This window comes from Cryptotermes secundus, unplaced genomic scaffold (assembly GCF_002891405.2).
Source record: "Cryptotermes secundus unplaced genomic scaffold, Csec_1.0 scaffold84, whole genome shotgun sequence".
NCBI classification, from domain to species: Eukaryota; Metazoa; Arthropoda; class Insecta; order Blattodea; family Kalotermitidae; genus Cryptotermes; species Cryptotermes secundus.
Genome location: NW_019723905.1, coordinates 729660 through 749189, shown reverse-complemented (window position 1 = coordinate 749189; position 19530 = coordinate 729660). Strand labels below are relative to the sequence as shown.

Sequence of the window (19530 nt, the reverse complement as noted above, 5' to 3'; positions counted from 1 at the left end):
TATTGTGTTGGACATGTTCGTATTCTGCGGAAGGTTCATGATATGCAAGGTTTCGAAATATGGATGCGTTCCCGTTGTCATGTGTAAGGGAGGAGACGTTTGTGGTTCTTTGGGCCCATTAAAATTAGCTAGTCTCAGCCACCGTACATTATCGGACCAAACTGAGTATAATCCTCCACCTCTTACACCTGATGACAGGAACTTACTTTGTTTCCGAAACGTTGTGTATATTCAATATACGTATACCAAGCAACGAGCAATAATATTCGTATACTGAACAGATAGATATATGTTACAGGCTTTTAGAGCACAAAAATATACTTCAGTCTTGATTTTGTTTGCGTAAGATCAGCTGTGGACAATAGCGATCTGAACGATTAATTCTGTATATTATTAACCATTTATCACCACTGTTATCATAGATTCTTAATAAGCTCAGAAAGTTTGAAAGCATGGGATTAAAACAGCTGTTCTTCGCGTGTGCGGTGAGCTCATATACGAGCACGTAATCATATCTTCTTTTCTTTGTGATAAATAAAACTTCCTATCTACTTGTGTAACTCATATTGAAATAATGATAATTTGGTGCAAGAAAGTTTCAATTAAAAAAAAGATTTTTTTTGCAATTTCATTTATCAATTCGTGTTGAGCCTTGCAAAATTCGTGGAACTGATATTAAATCAAATTTGGACAAAATATTCCGTTTTCTCCCTCCAAATTCGTAAAATGTAGTTATGACTTTTTCACCGAATTAATAACATTCCTTAATTAGCCTATTTAGTTCTGTAATTATAAGAAGTTGCTTTGTAAGATATAATATATATTTTATAATACCTGGGTTATTAAAGCAGATGCACAGTATTTCAGTAGCAAAGCCTACAATTATACAAATACCATCTGACCGAGCCAAAGATTTAGTACCTTGGTGTACTTAATATTACATGTTTTACTAGTATTGTATTAACACTATTCCCTTATTAATTATGGTGGGTGTATATCTCACATATCACAGTCTGTTCATAAGAGCAGAACATAGTTTTATTGTCATATATTTGTAAATGACAATTCTAAAACTAATTATCATTGTAGTAATTTTTGCTATAAGCTTGAAATGTAATATATCCTCTCTTTACCTTCTCTTAAAATGTATGTATAATTCCTAGCACAATGTGGTATGTGCCTTTTTTTCCTTCCAGTGTTGCTAATTAAACTTGATGAAAAAATACCTTTGTTGTGCAAAACTTCCATTAATCTGGTTGGAGCGATAGTGTATTGCACAGTCGTGAGGCATGAGACACGTGTATATGTTAGAAAGAAATTGCAAATTTCTGACGCATTGCTAAAAGGAAATAATTTTAATATCTTATAAACGGCATTAATGACCGCCTCTGTGGTCTAGTGGTCAGAGTTCCTGTCTGCAGATCCAGAGATCCGGGTTCGATTCCCGGCGATGCTATTTTTTCTGAGAATTAGTGGGTCTGGAACGGAGCCCACTCAGTCTCGTGAGGATAATTGAGGAGCTGTTTCAAGGAAATAGCAACACCGGTCTAGAAAACCGAGATTAACGGCCGTGAAGATTCGTTGCGCTTACCACGCGACACTCTCTATCCGCTAAAAGTGGCATTAACTTCGTAGACAAGCGGCGATTGGTCGGTTGGTATAGCTGGCTTGCGGACTAAAACCACAGAGATTGATTGTGATTGATTCTATAAACGGCATTTGTTCTGTGTCTGCTTATGTTTGCTCTGTGATTCAGAAAATTGCACAGACCCAGAGAGGCTACCCCTAACAGTGAGAAGGGAAACGTGATGGGGTAGCCTAGTCAAGAGATCGCGTGACGTAACACAGGAATGAAGCAAGGGGTGAGATATCACGGAAATGGCACATCATAAAATCACGGAACACATGACACGGATGCAAACTTCGAGCTGTGAACTAGCGATTGGCTCACAAAATAGATGATTTGTAAAAGTTTCTGACGCCATATATTGTTATTCCAGTGTGCCTGGACTTTTTCCATTGTCTAATGCTGTAGTTTTCAACCGGTGCCCTATGAGATGTTGCCAAAACACCGCCGCGAGGTGTTGAACGATTATATAAAACGAAATACGATAATAAAAAAGGAACAGTATTTTATCGCTGTTACATACACACATGCAAAGTTATCTTAGAGGGCTCTCTTAGAGCGGCCTCCGTAGTCTAGGGGTAACGTTCCCACCTCATGACTCAAGATAAGGGCGGAAAAATTCAGGGAACGAGTCCTCCGGGAGGGACTTAAGCCCTGGGTCCCGTGTCGTAGATTTACGACACGTAAAAAATCCTCGNGGGCTCTCTTACGAGTATATAAGGTCTGGACACAAATTCATTTACATAAAAATTTTAAATTGATATTTGAAACAAATTTAATTATTTTAAGGATTTACGATATTTTTATTTTTATACACCACATGATGTTATTTAAATCATATGTACAATTATAAGTGTTAGTTCCCAAGTCTAATTTTACTGCTCCAAACAAGGCGTATCCGAAGTATACCTCAAAATCCAAAAGGTTGAAAACCACTGGCCAAATATTCCGAACAGGACATAAGGTTTCCGTCCTTAGATGGAAGGGCGAGGCCCGTCACAAAGAGTCCCAATCACTGGACCAGTGATATGTAGGCAGGTGGAAACGCGATGAAGTTTTGAACATATGACCCTAAAGTTGGTATATTTCGCTTTCAGGCTATAATCACGGAGTTTGTTTGTTTGTTTTTGACCCTGTAGTTAAATCATGACAGTTAATTTCGTATCATTTACGCGTGTCCATAATTCTCTCGAAATTCTCTTCTCCAACAGAGAGCGCGTTTGTTTACCTACAGTGTAGACTCTTACATGGCAGGTGTCCTGCACGATTCTCTGCCGAGATATTGGCTGACCTGACCGAGAAATTTGGTAGTTCTCCTCAGTTCCTCAAGTGAAATTCCGGGATAGCAGCACGATTAAGCCAGGACCGATTCCTTCCAAATTTTGTCCATCTCTTCGTTCATCAGTCTCACCATTACACGCTACACAGATTAAATAGATATTTCGTAAATGGTGTTCAGCTAACTGAAACTGAGGTTCTGCAAGAAATTTCCATTTCAATATGAAAAACATCTGGGAAGAACTAATCGCATATCACTGTAATTTGATATGACAAGCAGAAAGGAAACTTTAATATGCGATATGCGTAATGGAGTAAATAGATCAATGCAATTTGTGACGCTGTAATGTTGGTATTATTAAGTGGAGTTAATTGTGAAGAACACCGTTGAAATTACCTCAAATGTCATGATGTACATGATATTTCCGGTTTTGATGATGGTGACTTTGAAAAATATAACTTTCTGGGATGTTTTGCCGTCTAGTCTGATAGAAATTAACCTACGTTTCTGGTAACAGGTTGGTAAACTTCTACCAGATTACGCTGCGTAACATTCCGGAAGAATTGTTTTCAGATCGCCCACAAGTGAAGGAGCCGTTTCCAAATTTAGGAACGAAGTTAGAGCACGTGAGAAGGACATCACTATTTTTATTTAATGCTTATGAAACGTACATTACTTTCACAGATGTCACAGAATCTATTGTCACTTGTATGAGTGACTCTCGACGGGATTTTGGATTGTATATTGGATTTATTGACCCCTTTCAGGTCATAACTAGAACTAACTATAACAGTCACTGAGTTACACAATCCAAACATCACTGTAACTACAGTACACATAAAGTCTTCTCAGTCTTATCTAGTCGTTTACTGGCAACGGATTTTAACACAATAACTATAACTGTCTCACTGAATTACGCACTCCAAACATCACTGTAACTGCAGCCCACATAAAGTCTTCTCAGTCTTCACTAGTCTATCCTGGCAACGGATTTTAACACAATAACTATAACTGTCTCAATGAGTTACACACTCCAAACATCACTGTAACTGCAGCACACATAAAGTCTTCTCAGTCTTCACTAGTCGTATCCTGGCAATCGATTTTATCACAATAACTATAACTGTCTCACTGAATTACACATTCCAAATATCACTGTAACTACAGCACACAAAATTCTTTTCTTCACAGCCTGACTTTCAACTGACTAACTCCCAGGCTGACGGCAATTTCACAACAACAATCTAGTCCTCTCTTCACAGATTAATTTTCAACTGAGCACTGAATTCGTGGTTCCAAACCGTCCCGGTTATAACATTCAAGCACGAACCGCACAGATAACACCGTTCCTCTGTTGCTGTTCAATTGTTGCTTATTCAGAATCTGTTACTTAGCAACGGACGTCGTTTCATTATTTGTTTCGCGGCCGTTGCCTATAAACAAATGTTGTTTCATAGTCGTTTNCGTTATTTGTAGATTGTTAAATAAACCAATTAACCATCTCTACGGCGTCTTCGGTAACGCGAAACACGTTACAATATTTATCTATTCTAGCTCACAAATCTTACTGAGTGTTATACTGATAAAAGTGAACAGAAGTTGACATTCTGATAATGAAACCCATTCGTATTTACTATGAACAATGGCGAATGTGCTGAGTCTTGCCGTATTTAAAGACGCTTTTTATTCGCATATATCATAATTATCGACATTGTGTTTACCGATCACAAAGGGAACGTGTAACGCCCATGCTGGTTTTGCTGTGATCGATTTCTAATCAATATTTAAGACAATGATTCTTTTTCTGTATCTGACGTAGTGTTAGCAGATAAACTAGTCTCGCCACTAGATAATGCTGCGACATGTACAACAGAACGGACTGTGGTCCTCAAATATTTCAGATTTTCGTACATTACAGTAGCAAAACTTCAGCACAATACTTCGGAAAATTCTTAGTCCAACGGACTTGGTGAACTCCGGTTAACAGCATATTAAAGGATCTGGGGCTGTCACAGCGCTAATTAAGAAGATTTCTATATTCTGGGATATAACGCCGTGTAGTCCTTTGAAAGTCGTATATTCTTCCGAAACGTCAGGTTCTCTTTAAACTACACTGGGTTAGTGCTTTCCCTAATTTCTTGCTTGGCATACTTTTTCATGCTGAAAACGGAGGCGAAACGTCAGGCTGTCTCAGAACTATACGACTTTAAGACCCAGACGACAGTATTCTTCACAGTCACGGGCCGTGAGGGTCGCAAATCCACCCCCCCCCCAAAAAAAGTTTTTTTGCGGGGGTTGGTTTATATTGAATCCATTCCAGGAGGTTTCGAAGGCTGGAGCAACCAACACACGTAGGATTAGATATGCACACAGAATTTCTTAATGCTTTCCGCCATTTGGGGAACCAAAATTAAGATATGTACTAGCATAATATTAAAATGGATATAAAAGATAGGGTATCAGGATATGGATTAGATTCAGTGTAGAGCACGATAAAGGGGGGTTTGTGAACACGGAAAAAATAAATTGTGCCGTATGAAAGGCGTGGAATTTATTGACTAGCGACTATCAGCTTTTGTTGTACTCGTAGATTTAATGGGGGTAATTACAACGTGAAAACAATTAAAGTCAGTGTCGCCTAGGAAAACAATATAATGTTTTGTTTTGTTTTATTATTTACGTTGCTCTGTAAGTTTATTTTGTTTTATTTTTATCAATTTTATTTCTGCTCGTCTTTATCCTCACTTCCTCTTTCCATCATCTCACATCCCCCCCCCTTACATCCAACTTTGGTATATGTCGTTTCCTAGTGTCACGGTTTCCTATAGGTCCGCTCACAGCCTCGGTTCTAGGTCCCCTCGGGGGATACAGCCACGCTTTGACAAGGGCAGGCGCACTCGTCCTCTAGTAGAGAGGACGTCCCACAACGCCAGAACTGTAGCTTTGAAACGTCGGTAGTGATACACCATACTACACAACATCCCACGGGACAAGGACCTGAGAATGACTGCGCTGGCGAGGCCAGCAGCAATTGTAAACGACATACCCATCGTCTCGTCAGAGAGGATGTTACATAAGAACTATAGCCTCAAGTGTTCTGTTGGAAAATAAAAATTCAGGTTGTGGCTCTCAAGGGGCTTGTAGCCAAGACGAACTGATTGGCACCATGGTCGCGCCACCACGAATTTCGGTGGCGCTTTTCCTGGCAGCGAGAATATTTTTTCTCGCCACCAATCATGGATCAGTCTCAAAATGGAGTTGGAAGAGGCAGGCGCTTTAATCTTCTTGTTCTCCCGTTTGCGTAAACGCCGTAAAAACGGAGATTTTGGGTACACCCAATCTTGAAAGACCGATCAACGAAAGGTATTTTCTACACGTTGTATAGTGACCTTCGACAGAATCCCGACAAATTTTTCATTTTTGCGCGCATGAGCATCGCATCTTTTGATGAGCTGCTACAGTGTATGAAAGAAAAACTGACTGGTGTGGACACCAATATGAGAGACAGTATACCACCGGAAGAAAAGCTCATGGTCACACTGAGGTAAGAAAAAATTTGACCTTCTTATAAATTAATTTTAATTAGCTTTATTTGTTGATTGAAACTAATACAACCTTAGAAATACAAAATTTAAAAAGAACATGTCTTTTGCATTGATATTTTGAGTTTGAAGGCACAACACACTTCACAGAACTCAATGCAGAAGCGTCTCGCCGCACTCACAGTCGCGTCTCGTGTGAAGACCTTCATATAATACAGTGGACTGAGGTGGTGGCGCTGCCAAGCTGGTGGCTCGGAAAATCGCGTCCTTTCGCCACCAGCATCATGGCAGCGCTTCCAGGGGCGCCACAGCCACCACGTGTGAAAGGTTTCATTTAAAGTTATTTGGTGGCGCGACTGTGGTGGCATCGTGTGTAAGAGGCCCAAAATAACTTAGACTCTGACTCAGAACTTACTGTCATGAGATCATCATATCTCTCAGTGAAAACAGTGAATATTTCTCGGTATCAGCGCTTGTCTGTTGCATGTATGAAGAGTGAGTCAGCGTACGACTCACACTGCTGTTGAGCAACATGTGTGCAGAGTGTGGGGACCACAACGTGGAAACAAGTGGTTATGTTTAACGTTAGTGCGCGGAGTCTGACACTCGATGTCATACACTTGTCTACTGCCACGATTCGCTGAACGACGACGTTCTAGGTGCACAGGGTCACAGATCTGCATTATGAAATGTCTCATTGTTAAGTCATTGAAAAAAAATCCTAATTGCTGTGCAATCTGATGTGCACATACGTAGACTACTCGAACACTGAGGTCATGGGACCGAACTGAACTTTTTAAATCGATATTTTTTGTGTTCTTCATGTGTCTGTGTTGTCCTGTGCAAGTCGGGAGGCTTCGCGAAGTGCCCTACCAAATGTCTAAAACAATTCAAAGTTTTAGGACTGAATTCTGAACCTGAACAGGCCTGAGGGCATAGATTTTAAGGGCTGAAGAGGAACAAGGAGAACTATTAAAAGATACAGATTACCGGAATAGTTAAACGGTTACTTCCTTAGCATATCTGAGAGCATAAATGTGGAGTTCAATCATCTGAAACGTCGGTGAATTCCTAATGAGTTACACGTCTTCATATCGGAAAATAGTACTCTTAAAAGTAACAGTTGTTTGATCATGGCATCCCAGGTCATCGTAGGAGCAGTCTACAGAAACAACTATCTGCTTTGTAAGGGTCATATGTTTGTGCCAGCCTCAAGATATAAAAAAAAAAAAACCTAAAGGGAAAGCTGTTTGCTTGGTAAGAGTCATTTATTTGCACTAGACTATAGACATAAACACAACCTATAGGTAGACCGGTTTGCTTGGTAAGAGTCAGACATTTATAAACGTATTTTACCTAGTTAAATCTGAAAACCAAGTACAGTAACTGTTTTTTGCAAGAGCCATACATGTGTATGACTCGGGTCATTCCGCTAACAATCCATAGTAACAATGGACACAGTCTGCTTTTACCGGTTCTCACGGTCTCTTCGCTTGCAGATTTCTTATATTTTTTCTTCTACCCTGAAGATGGAGGCGATACGTTCCTCCGAAACGTCGGTTAACACCACATATACACGGTGCCAAATCCCAGAAGACTACTTTCTTCATAGTCACCGCCGTGAAAGCCTCAAATCTTACATAAAATATTTTTCTTTTTCAAAATGAAAGACAAAATGACAAGCATTGCAAAGAGATCTGCTAGAGAAAGTGCAAGATTATTTTTAAATAGGCATCGATCGCGGAGTCTTTGACCCTAGAAATCCAACCAGCTCTATTTAATAGAACGCAATGCACTGTAGGCCGATCGTAGTGGCCGCGCGGTCTAAGGCATGAACTGTCTTCGCTCGCTCGAACACTGGGATCTTGGATTCGAATCCCTCCTGTGTGGAGGTAGCAGCCTTGCGACGGGCTGACCACTCGTCCAGGGAGTCCTACCGTCTGTGTAAAAAGGTTTACGAAGCTGAAAAAGAGGCCAGAGACTAACAAAGGGCTGTAGAGATGAACATACTGTAAACAATTTTTATGAGTGCGAATCCATGAAACTTTTAACATGTCCCCATTACTTATTAATACATTTTTTAAAACAAGCAATTCGTTCCCATTTTACCAAGGTCACTCTGACAAATTCTCAGTAACAGCAGTTTGTTCGTCAGGAGCCACACGTGTACATTATGAGCAATTCGATTCTGAAAATTATAGCAACAGCTGCTTGTTTGGTACGAGCCATTTGATTTAGTCAAGCAATGCTGTAAGTATACTGGCTGTCCTAGGAGGAAAGCCAATATTTTTGGATGTCAAAGTGTCGGTAATTCTAAGCAAAAATCTGTATATGTACATGTGTCCTATTCCAAAATTATTCCGAGATAGAGCCATTTCACGCGAGCAACACGCCACGTCCTCACAGCAGTTGCAAAGTGCATTGATAATACGGTTGAATTTTCGATATGTATTATACTAGGTAAACTGTACCAACGCCGGTTGCGGTAGCCGAGTGGTCTAAGGCATGTACTGTTTTCGCTCGCTTGGAAACCAGGATCGTGGTTTCGAATCCCACTCAGGGCATGGATGTTTAGTTTGTGTGTGTGCGTTTTTCTGTGTTTGTGTATAGGTAGAGGCCTTGCGACGAGCTGATCACCCGCCCAAGGAGTCCTACCGAATGTGTAAGATCTAGAAAAACCGAAGTGAACGGAGAAGTTCATGGAGGAAGGCCTAGGCCCACTGGGGCTGTAGTGCCAAGGAAAAAAAAAACTGTACCAGCTTTGTCACTTGAGCAATGAATACCGGTATTAGAAACAGTACGTAATATTGCTTCCTTATCAACCATTTTTGAACGGTACAGTAAACTAACTCTATCTCAGGAATCGTTCGAAATAGGGCACATGTACATATACAACTTTTGCTTGGAATGACCGATACTGTGATCTCCCCGAATATTGACCTTTTCCTCTGTCACTCTGTATGTACACAATAAGAAAGCCCTATCTTGCAAGCGTCTTGATTTTCTAGTATTACCGACAATATCCCTGCTTTACTGCGTAGATATTGCACGTTTATTTGAAAAGCTCGACGACTCCACTTATTAGCTTCTCTGAACCCACTGATATTAAATATGTTCCTCATTTGTATATCGTGTCATCCAATCCGTACAATCGGAATAAATTATACAACATTTTTTCGCTTTATCGCTTAAAAGATCACCACTGGTTATCTTTTTTTCGTATTTTTCCCCTTTTAACTTTACATCTATCCTCTCTCACAATAAACATAACAAACTTCCATCTAGTCTCGTCCTCCAAATGAAAGAAGCTAAAAGTCAGTAAGCCGGTCACGGTAGCCGAGCGGTCTAAGGCATGTACTGTCTTCGCTCGCTTGGAAACCGGAATCGTGGGTTCGAATCCCACTCAGGGCATGGATGTTTAGTTTGTGTGTGTGTGCGTTTTTCTGTGTTTGTGTATAGGTAGAGGCCTTGCGACAAGCTGATCACCCACCCAAGGAGTCTTACCAAAAGTGTAAGATCTAGAAAAACCGAAGTGAACGGAGAAGTTCATGGAGGTAGGCCTAGGCCCACTGGGGCTGTAGTGCCAAGGAAAACAACTCAGTAAAATTTAAGGGTTAATTAAGGTATTTGTTTATTAGTTAATGATTCAGATTAATAGAAAATAAAACTGAAACCAACGTTGGACGTTTACCCTTTGTTGAAACTGCGACATTCCCGAGTTCCGCCGCTCGCAGACAACTGCCCTTCACAATAATGACTTCCTTTCTGAATACGTTGCACACAAGCAGCTGCTTCTTGCTGGAACGAGAGAAGAACGGACACGGCACCATCTCGTGGCTCCAGGTATCCGCTGTAGCGCATAACAGCGCCACTATGCGCTATATTGATTGCACTACGTGGAGTATATGCGAGATGCACAAAGCTTTGGAAACTGGACAGTGCTATACTAACGCATTGTACGGGTCTCTTCTGGGTAAGACCACTCTCCTTACACTTGATGACTGGCGGAAACTGATCCAGTTTCCGAATTAGTTTTGAAGTTTTATTTTACAAGCTCTCTCTATCTATGCTACATAGCATCCATTGAAAGAGTGGTTGTTGAATGAAGAACTAGAAATGATGTGGAAGTAAGAGGGCTTGGCATAATCGAGGCAATATTCTGGAATTCGGTAGGACTGACTACTACCGCGAAAATCCTCAGTCAGGATAGCAGATGTCCTAGTCGAAGTTCGAGCGGATTGCCGCGAGTTTTACCTCTGCATCAACCCACTCGGTGTTGTTTTTATGAAATGCACAACCACCAATGGACAGTCAGTGATAGTCATAGTTACTTTAAGACTTGCGGTTTGCCGCCAATCAGTTCGTCTTGGCGACAAGCACCTAGAGACTCATGACTGGAGATTTTTCAACTGAATCCTTAGGGTCACAGCCGTTGTAACATCCTCTCTAACGAGAGACAGGTCTGTCCTTTACATTTACTGCTGGTCCTCGTCAGTGCAGCCATTCTCGGGTCAGGCTCCAGCGTGACTCATTACCATATTTTACTGTCTCAGATTCGAGACTCGGCCAAATTGGAGTGCCAGGTCCCATTATTTCTACGTGTATCTCACAGGAGGAGAATGGCCCAGGTATACCCCCAGGCATTGGGTTTCATTTCCTTCGCCCCCTACGACTAGCAGGGCTATGGTGGTGGTATTCGAACCCTCCTCCACACGGCTTGTCGTTCAACTCACAATGGACAGTGTCCATTTCTCGACTCTACATGTAGTCTCGGTACTGAAAGCATAGGGGCACGCGTTAGCGTAGTTGGTTGAGGCATTATGCTGCAAACTGGAAGGTCGCGGTTTCTGTTTCTAATGAGGTCATTGGGTTTCTTTCAATTGACTTAATCCTTCCAGCCTCTCTATGGCCCTGGAGTCGACTCAGCCTCTAACAGAAATGCATATTCTTGGGGGTAAAGGGCGGTCGGCGCGTAAAGCTGAGAACATTTACGCCATCTATGGGCCGATTGTCTGGAAAATGTGGGAACCTCAACATCTCACAACCCTATGGGCCTTCACGGCCTTTTACAGGATACCTTTACTTTTTTACTTACTTACCAAATTTAATTTATTAATTTGAGTGAACTTCTTTAAATGTTTTGCTACCATATATTTGATATTAGTGAAGAATGGAACTCTATTCTTGACCACTATGGAGTACTTCTGCTTGTAATAAACAATAAATTTCGTTATTTCAATATACATAGTTTAGTTTAAGAAATCCCCTGAAGAAGAAGGGGGCAGGCTGTTCAGTTTCCAGTGAAATACACTTTTTTTCTTATATGGCGTGAGAGACAAATGCGAACCAAGGACTTCCGTTTTAAGGTTTCTAAAACATATTTATAGATATTTGGGAGGACCCGCTGAATGGGGGATCGGTTCGTAGTAAGGCTGCTATCTGCAGAGAACACAGACTCAGAAAATCGCGGATATATATGCATTCCCCGAGCGGGATTCGAACCCACCATCCCCATGTTCAAGTACACGCCCTACACCACACAACCGCCGTAACTGGTCGATGAAACCTAGTACCCATTGATAATTCAAAACTCGCAAATGACTTGTACGGAATTGTTTTTGTCATAGTACGATAAATTAAAACATACGTTTTCAAATTTTTCTTAAATTCATCATTGCCCATACATGTTTCCATATTTACATATTATCCTCAGATATACATATATAGTTAATAAAGAAGAACCTAACTGAACGTTCTTTTCTATTATTGTAATTATGTAGGGCGTATGGGAGAAAAGAGGAAAGCACGTAGGATTCTAGTGGGAATGCCAGAAAGAAAGAAAACATTATGTAGGAGAATAATATTAAAATTGGTCTTAGAGCGGTAGTATGGTGTGGTATGGACTGGATTCATCTGACTCAGGGCACGAACTAATGAAAGGTTCTTTTGAACACGATAACGAACCTTCACGTTCCATAAAATGTCGGGAAATTGGTGGCTTCTCAGGAAGGACTCAGTTCCATGGAGTTAGTTAGTAATAATGTTATAAAAATAAATAAAGTGAAGTACACGTGAAATATTCTTACATAGAAACTAGCATCATATATTACAAACAATGTACATTCTTGTATTTATGGTACGCGCTGTTTTAAATATGTGTGACTTTCACAAAAAATGTAATATTATTACAATCAAGAAAAATAAAATATGAGTTAGCATCTTTTTATTACTAGGTCTAAACATGTCTAAATATTTTGGGACAATGATGATTTTAAAAAAATTCCAAGAACGTTTGTTTTAATTCACTCTGCTATTATAATAAACAACGGTACACAGCTCAAAACAATAAAACAAATTAGTATGGAAAAATCAGTGTGGGTGCGCGCGCACCTGTTCGTACCCAGTACTCCGCTAGAACGAACATGTCGTCAAACCCATTTGTCACGTTGTTCACGTGTAGGCCAATAGCAGAGTGTGTCTGATAGTCATGTAGCTAACAGATAGCAGGTTGCAGCGTCACGGAAATAGACGTGTATTCAGTAGACAGGGAATTTGTACGTTGTAAGATTGTAAGAGTTCAGTGCACAAAGGCTGTGGAACATGTAAATAGTGTTTCTCCTTGCGCAGTGTTTTAGACATTCCTTTGTGACTTCATCAAGATATCCAAAGTGTCGATAGCATGTGAGTTGGTTTACTGTTTCAGTGTTTTGTGTGCATATGTGTTATGATGTACAGATTGGGCAATTGTATACTGAAGCGAATTCTTTATTCGAGATAGAAGAACGTGTGAATTAATAGTTGGATAAGGAATTACAAGCAATAGATTCTTCTTAGATCTCAGTGGTTCTATCCCCACATGTTGTGGCATACAGAAAACAGGAAAACAGTGTTTTAAAAGGAAACATTTGAACATGCGAGATAAAAAGTAACTCTTTTCTAAGTTCTATTGTGATTTTACACAGTTTAGTCATGCCTTAAGAAACTAAATAAATTTACAACTTGAAGAATATAGAAAAATACAGCTAGAGCCACTCAGAACTAAGGTGACGATTGTTAAAATAGTGGAAATACAGCTTTATGTTGCAAAAATATCCCCTTTCCAAAAAAATGTTTTTGCCGAAGACATTGAAGAACTTTTTGTAAAGAGACGTGAAGGGAAAAGTTTTCCAAAATCATAATATTAATTTTATGTTCAAAATCCAACTACCTAACTAAATATATAGTGTAATGCCTTTCCTTACGAGATCTGCTCAGCTAGTCAGAAAATTTCCATCATTTTATGGAATTCGAATATTCTTCAGAATACTGGGTTTTCGGACTTCGTCCGTCGTCCCGTATTCTAGAAGCTAGAAACCACAACGTTTCGGAAGCTGGATCTGTTTCCTTCCTCAGGTGAGGAGGGGAGACACCTACCTTATTGCGTCCCTTAGAAAGAGCTAACCTCAATCACAGGACCTGGCTCTTTCTAAGAGTCCCAATAAAAGTGCCTCCCCCTCACCTGAGGAAGGAAACAGATCCAGCTTCCGAAACGTTGTGGTTTCTAGCGTCCAGAATACTGGACGATGGACAAGTCCGAAAACCTATTAATTCTGAGTATTATACGCCATCGTCAGAACAATTTAGAATCTACTCGAATATTCTTTGCCGTGTTCACAGAAGCCCGGCACTGGTCCCTGTCCTGAATCAGATGAATCCAGTTCACATATTCACAGCCTATTCCCTTAAGATTCCAATTCAATATTGTCCCATTATCTACGGCCAGGTCTTGTACTCGGCTCCCCAGGTTTTCGTACCAAGCATTTGTATTTATTTATCTTCGTTCTCTTGCATGCTACATGGCCCATTCATTTTATCAATCATAATTTCATCTTCGTAATAAATGTGAAATGGTGGCTAGCTGATTAAAGTGTAAGTAAATTTAAAAGTAAGTTTACCAATTGTAAAGAATGACGTCGTTTAGTGTGGTTGAGGTTCGCGAATATCTCGGAACAGAATATTGCCTTCATCTTTATCCAAGGCCTGGATTTAGACTACATGTCACGTGTTAGAAATCACAGCGCGTAAGAAAATCAAATCCCTCGCAGTTTTACCGACCTTTTTCTTTGGACGTCATTCTTATTTTTCACCATTAGGGAAGGACATTGGATGAGAGAATTTCAGAACAGGATGCCAATACAAAGAACGAAACAGAAACAGGAGGATGGAGAAAACAAAGCTAAGAAAATTTATTACTTGAACGCTTACGCGTTAGTAAATTATCACGATTTGGGGGTTTTGCGTGACGTGTAAGATGGGTTCTGGATTGGATGATTGGATTTATTGACACCTTATACACACAACTTGGGACTACAAGCAATACAGCCCTATCGCTTATCTACACACTTCACAGTTCACCGTTGCACACGCACTATGGATCTCAGTCTTCACTAGTCGTATCCTGGCAACAGATTTATAACAGTCTCACTGTCACTACAAATCACGCATGAAGTCTTCTTTGCACAGCCTAATTCCTTTCTTGCCCTTATTCTGTAACTGCCAACTCAACTCAGTTCGTCTGCACGCAAGTTAATATCCTGGCAGGCTGGCGTTCCGAAACTCAATACTCTGCTGCTACTTCCAGTCTGAGTCTCATTTTACGACCGACGGTTAGTCGGCCAGTCTGTCTTAGCATAAAGCACCCATCTGGGTCTTGCGACCAGATTTTATTACTGTTTGACAGTTTTGGTCTTGTTTTTTTGTCGTCGCCCTCTCTGACAAGAGGACGGGTCTGACTTTTGTATATGCTGCTGGTTCTTGTCACCGCAGTCCTCGGGTCCGAGTCCCTTGGTACTCGAGACCATATATTACTGTCTCAGATTCGAGACTTCCCTTTTCGTCGCCTCTTAAGTCAAGTCAAAGTCACATTGCGACTGATGGTCAGTCAGTCTGTCTGTCTTGGTGTCGAGCCCCGACTGGGGCTCATGACCAGATTTCTTTTCTTTATATGAAAGTTACTGTCCTGTTCATTTGGGGCGCCCTCTCTGACGAGAGGTCGGGTCTGTCATTTGTCAGTCATAGTCTGTGTTAGTAAGTCCATTATCAGTATTTACATATATTTACAATTTAATCTTAATTCCTATTTCTATGTACAATATACAGTATATGTGTGTGTGTATAAGTATGTATGTATACCCTTCACAAATGTTATACACAATTGTTCGGTGCTCATCCAAAGTACTTACTTACTTACTTACTTACTTACTTACATACTCATGGAGCTGAGCCCTTCTTGAGGAGCCGCCAATTCAGCAGCTACTCAAGAATTTCCCAGCATTTTTTGGAACCAGAAGGTTCATTGCCATGTTCACAAGAACCCTCCACTGGTCTCTATACTGAGCCAGATCTATCCAATCCATACCATCCCATTCTGTCTCTGTAAGATCCATTCTAATATTGTACACCCACCTACGCCTTGGTCGTCCCTGTGGTCTCTTTCCTTATGGCTTTCCCACCAATATCCTATACGCATTCCTCGTCTCCCCCATTCGTGCTACATGACCTGCCCACCTCATCCTCCTTGACTGGATCATTCTAATTATACTTGGAGATGAGTACAAGTTATGAAGCTCCTCATTATGCAGTTTTCTCCAACCTCCTGTCACTTCATCCCTCTTCGGTCCAAATGTTCTCCTCAACACCCTGTTCTCAAACACCCTCAGTCTATGTTCCTCCCTTAATGTCAGAGACCAAGTTTCACACTCATACAGAACCAGAGGCAGAATTATAGTTTTGTATATTTTAATTTTTATGCTTTTGGACAGCAGACGTGAAGACAAAAGGTTCTGGACTGAATGGTAGCAAGCATTACCCGAGTTCAGTGTCCTCTTAATTTCCTCCTGAATCAGGTTTCGATCTGTTATCGTTGTTCCCAAATATCTTAACTGTGCCACAATTTCAAAACATCTGTTTCCTATCTTTATGTCATGATTTTGCCCAGAATTTTGCTGACGAGACAGCAACCTATACTTAGTTTTCTTTGTGTTTTCTTCTAGACCAACCTCTTTACTTGCGTCAATTAAAGTTTGTGTGTTTTTCTTTATGGTATCTACATTATCACCCAGTAAATTCGCATCATCAGCATAGACCAACAGATGATGTGTCCCGTTCAAGCTCATCCAAAGTATGCACATAAAAAACAGCTCCGTAAAACAAATTTGTAAACTTTCTAAAATAAAGCAACGGCCAGGTAGGGACTTAGTTTGGGATTCACATATTTAATGCCGGACTGCTAACAAGAAGTCAATTTGCATCCGGAGTTATGACCGTTTTAAACTCAGAATAGAAGGTAACGATTACTGGCAATAAACGGAACAAAATAATAAACCAGCATAATACATGATACATTTAAAGTATGAATGTAAAGTTAACTTCGTGAAATTACCTTTAATTTAAATTGATTGATGCTTAAAGCTGATTTTCGAAAATGCCACCGCCGGCCGCAACACAGGCTGCCGCTCGGTTGTGAATCGCGCCGGACATACCAACCCTCCCCGCCTTATGTACATCTCAAGTGTCGAGATAACGAGAACGCTCTGTCTGTAGCTGGCTCAAAATAGCGACCCGCCAGCTGACAGACGCGGTTCACACGAGGGCGTGTACGGGAATGAAAAAACGGTCATAACCCCGTAACCGTCCAAAATCGGACACATGTTTATATGAAATTTTTGATCACAGAGACCTAGGAAATCGCCTCCTGCAGTTATGCCCTAAAGTCGTGAAACACTCTGTATATAAATTTGTCCAACTGTTTAATAACCGTGTTCTTAAATTTATTTCTGACGATTATGTATATTGCTTGAAATATTCCAAGTCGCGTTTTTCTTCTCATTCATTTTGATAACTTATTCCCATATAATAAGATTTAATTTATTCACAAGTATTTTTCTTCCACTTCCTCCTCTGTTCTTTCACATCAACACCTCATATATAACTGTTGATGGTCTTCTGTTCTGACTTCAGCGACAATTATAAATCACATCCTTGAACAAAGTTAGTGAGACGAAACTTGCTTGTTTATTTTGAGCCAGTCTTGCCTTCCTAACCCTGAAAACAATAGCTACTTGAGCTTCAGTGACACTATGAGGGCCCAGTAAGACAACAGTGGCTTAATGATTATTTTCAGAATTACGAAATCAAATTAATGCATAATGAGAACATGTGAAAATGAGACAGTGCTAATATATATATATATATATGATGTCGAAGTTTAGCACTGAATGATATGCTGTCCTGTCAGACACGTACGTGCAGTTCGCCTCAAACCCTACATACATAGGCCGTTTTGTCATCTGCTTTAAGCCATAACACTGAAATAGAAATACAGGACAGAAGTCACGATTAGTCACCCAGAGGTTAGGTTAGGCTGGGCTGAGTTGGGCTTGAATCAATTCCCCTTCTTATGACAGGGATATGTACAGTACTTTCTTTGAAGCTAATGCTCTGCTAGAGAAGAGTATTCCAGACTTCCAGTTTGCGGCCACATGACTGAATCTGAAGTAAGAATTACACGTCATTAGTTAATAACAATAAATTAATAAGCATAGGAGGCTGGGTGGGTCCCAGAGCCGGTGTGGACTACGTGGAGAAAAGAAAATTCTTGACCCTACGGGGACTCGAACTTCGACCTCTCACTTGTCCAGCCCGTGGCCAGTCGCTATACCGACTATGATATCCCGGCTTCTTCACGTATTATACTATTATTATATTTTTGCCGGCTAAAAGTGAAGCATCTTGATCGAGATACTGGGAGAAAATGGGAATCAGGAACTGCAAAAGGACAAAAGAAACAAACTCCTTGCAGCCATTGACAAGCTCCTCTGCTGCTAGAACACAACCTTGAAAACACTCGAAGCAAGCATTAGGGCTAGACCAAATATTTCTGCCCAAGTCCAATTGTTTGAACTCGAGCAGAAAATTTGTCTGACCGGTCTGTCTTATTGTCTCAAGAATCTTCGGTCCCTTCACTTCATTCTGAAGTTGATTCAGATCCTGAAATCATTATCGAGCAACAAGTGTTAAGCTGTAATATTGTTTCAGTTTAGGATGATCCAGCATTATGGCTGGAGTCATTAGTGAGCAGGAAATGGTCGACTTGATTTAAAAAATAATGACTCAAGATGAAGAATTTGATTTTTATACTAATGTTACTGGTGGGAAATTTAATATCCTTTGCTACTGTAGCATGTACACCTGTTGCTAGGGAATGACTATAAACAACGCCCGCTGCTAGGGAACGATCGCGGAATAGCAAATATACGACAGTCGTTGCTGAGTAACAGCATAGCAAACAAGAATATTCCTAGGGCGACGATGGAACTGCGACAGTGAGGAGCCGTGTTTTCTACGCGGCCCGTACCGAGATGTTATAGCCAGGACAGGCATTATCTGCTAACGGAGCAGTGAACGAAAATGGAATAATAGTGTCTTGGAGTACAACCGGGCCTCCCTCTTCCTGGGGGGATATACATAAATACAGGGACCTGTCCCTCTAGGTTTGGGGGAGTCTCGAATCTGAGACAGTAAAATATGTTTATGAGTCCCGCGGGACTCAGACCCGAGAATAATTGCACTGGCGAGGGCCAGCAGCAGTAGTACACGACAAACCCATCTCGTCAGAGAGGATGTTACATAAGGACTACGACCGTAAGGTTCAGTCGAAAAAATCTGTGGTTGTGATCCTCAAGGGGCTTGGCACCAAGACGAACTGATTGGCGCTAAACCGCCAGTCGTAAAGTAACCCTGACTCTGACTTTGAATTTAGTTAGTTGAGGTCAGTCAACAAGAAGAGTAGATTAGCATGAGATGACCACTAGCCTGCGAATTAGTTGAGAGATTTTCGCCAGTCAGTAAGGACGTAAGCAGAAGGCATTGTTAGGGTCCGTTACCAGGAAACGTCTAGTGAAAACAAAATGAGACGACTTAGTATATGTTGTAGTGAGACGACGAATGATTTAATTAGCGAGAGAGATATAATTATACTTGTATTTACCATCTGTAAGTGCGCAATAAATCTAGTCACCAATCCAAACCCCGTCTGTAGTCAC

The 19530-nt window shown here is 40.7% G+C and overlaps 1 protein-coding gene across 1 annotated transcript in view; it reads left to right on the top strand.

Annotated features, from left to right (window-relative positions):
• The first annotated feature begins 13182 nt into the window (after positions 1-13182).
• LOC111861929 overlaps positions 13183-19530 on the top strand; it is a 58287-nt gene continuing 51939 nt past the window's right edge. Inside the window, exon 1 of the mRNA XM_033750508.1 lies at positions 13183-13232. The gene's annotated coding sequence lies outside the window, so the exon portion shown is untranslated. The remainder of the gene's footprint in view (positions 13233-19530) is intronic.